This window comes from Chinchilla lanigera, unplaced genomic scaffold (assembly GCF_000276665.1).
Source record: "Chinchilla lanigera isolate Chin_1 unplaced genomic scaffold, ChiLan1.0 scaffold00026, whole genome shotgun sequence".
In the NCBI taxonomy this organism is placed as follows: Eukaryota; Metazoa; Chordata; class Mammalia; order Rodentia; family Chinchillidae; genus Chinchilla; species Chinchilla lanigera.
This window is the reverse complement of record NW_004955427.1, coordinates 791,791-794,315: the sequence shown is the minus strand read 5'-3', so window position 1 is coordinate 794,315 and position 2,525 is coordinate 791,791. Positions and strand designations below refer to the sequence as shown.

Below are 2,525 nucleotides of genomic sequence, written 5' to 3'. Positions count from 1 at the left end.
GAGTTGCTGGGGTATGCGTAGAGGATATGCACAATTTCACCTGTACCGCATTACTCAAAATTGTTCTCCAAAGAACTTGAAACAGTTTACATTCCAATGAACATGGAATACTTCACACTAAAGCAGCACAGCTGGACATCTTTCCCTGCGTGATTGCCAATACTTGGCATTTTCAGACTTAAAATTTGCCTTCATGATGAAATGTTATCATCTTGTTGCTTATGTTTGCATTCCTATATTTACAACTGAAATTGAGAATTGCTTTATTTTTTAGCCACTGAATTGTCCTTTTCAAAATTGTTTATGTACTCGTTTTTCCATTGGACTGTTTTTGATGGCTTTTAGAATTATTTCATATTCTAGATATTAATTCTTTATCAGCTACATGCATCTAAGTATCTTCTCTTGGCATATTAATTGTCTTTATGGTATCTTTTGTGGTATGAGCATTTTACACTTAAATATAGTAAAATGTATCAATTGTTTCATTTAAAATTGTGGTTTTTTTCCTCTTTAAAAATTCTTTCTTAATCCTTTTCCATAATTCATAATGCTATGACCGCAAGTTTTCTTACAAATTGTAGCTCAGTCTTTCATATTTAAGTTTTTAATATATTCAGTGATCTTTGCTTTGCTGCTGTTATTAATGAGGTGGGGCCCTCTAACGTTTTTTATTGTTTAAATCAGTTAGATCAGTTAAGGGTCAATAAAAATAGAAACCACACTAGGTATCCAAAGAATGAAACATAAAGAATTGGTTACACAAGTGTTAAAGGAAGGAAAGAACAAAAGAAGAAACTTTAACCTAGAAATAACACTTTAAGGAAGCATGATGCCGTCCTAGTATACCAGCTGGAAGAAGAGAAGGGAAATCTAGGGCTACAGACCCTGGAAACGCCAAGGAATGCCTTGCAGACAGCACTCAGATCTTAAAGAAAAAAAAATCACCAGATTCTTACCAGGACTTCTGATGGGTCTGATGAGAGTGACTCTGGAGCACTGAGAGAAGCTACAATCCAGAATGAATTGCTTTTTCTAAACTGAACTGCTGCTAATCTGGTGAATTCCTACTAGTAAGGCAATGGTAAATAGGAAATCAAGAAAAATACCAACATATTCCTCTTCTCTTCCTGCATTCTAATCTGCTTTATTGCTTTCTGTTTGCAGAACCTCGGGGGAAGCCAACCGTCAAGGAAATCTGGAAAATGTATGTTGCTTTTCTTGACTGGCAGCTTTACTGAACAGAGAATAGAAGGGTAGGCTTGAATCTGAGAAGTAACATGGGTAAATATCCAATGTATGTACACAAAGGGATATGCAACCTGATCCATTGGAATAGGGAAGAAAATATTAGCCATATTTTTAATCTAAAGAAAAATAGGGGCTGGGGATATAGCTCAGTGGCACAGTGCCTGCCTGGCAAATGCAAGGCCGTGAGTTCCATTCCCGGTACCGGAAAAAAAAAAAAAACCCAAAAAAAGAAAAATAAATTTAATTTTCTTAATATTTAACAGGACAATTTGAGTTTTCATACTAATGCCTTCACTCAACTATGCATGTATTGTTGACTTTAAAGATAAGCTAAGCACTTTTGCCAAAAGACATTTATTCCAAAGTTAACTTTAGATAAGCGTTACAGTTCTAGTGCACTATTTAGCATACTATATTTAATTTGTCCCCTGAAAGTAAAGGTGCCATTACAGCAATAAATGAAAAGAAGTCATTTTTCAAAAGCAGTTTCTTATAGAAGAGGACATGAGAAAGGGAACGATGCTTTCATGATGTTGCTTTCTTAATTGATGCGTTGAGTATCAAGTACATAAAATAATCTTAAATTAGAATATTCTAGTGTAACATTTTCACAAATGAAAGATTCTAATGCATTTTGCATTCATTTTCCTAAAAATATAAAAATAGACTGTATTCTAATGACTTTTCAGGAACAATAACAGTAGATTTAGTTGGATAAGATGAATTTTACTAGCTGAATTTTGACAAAAATCATTCATAATTATAGAGACTTAAAAAATCTCAAAACATAAGATGTATAATCAGTGACATAACTTTTCCATTTGAGACATATAGAATTTATTAATACTAAATTTAAAATAAGCTGAGCTCCCAGATTTTTTAAAACTGCAACATAAAGTCTTTTAAGGTTTTTTAAAAAGGAAGAATGTTTTAAAAAAAATTAAGTGAGCTCAAAACAATTTTATATTGTTACTAATAAAATAATGTGAAATATAATTCATTTCACTTTTGCCTTATTTTTAATTTCTCCTGTGTATATTTTAAATTTGTGTAATATGAATTCTTTCAATAATATGTAGATAATACTTATGAACAAATAAATATACTCTATTGCATCTGTATTAGCAAACCTAGTTATTTTTAGTCTAGTAATCTATATAGTGGTATGTATAATAAAAATATTTGGAAATTACTGATCTAAGCAGTTACATTGTACTCATTTTAATTCCTAAATCAAATTATGTAATACTTAAGTGATATATATATTATATAAT

General features: G+C 31.3%; 1 long non-coding RNA gene across 1 annotated transcript in view; it reads left to right on the top strand.

The window, feature by feature from the left end:
- The first annotated feature begins 1,165 nt into the window (after positions 1-1,165).
- The window catches only part of LOC106148701, a 4,855-nt gene continuing 3,495 nt past the window's right edge, over positions 1,166-2,525 (top strand). Inside the window, exon 1 of the long non-coding RNA XR_001234351.1 lies at positions 1,166-1,207. This is a non-coding gene — a long non-coding RNA (uncharacterized LOC106148701). The remainder of the gene's footprint in view (positions 1,208-2,525) is intronic.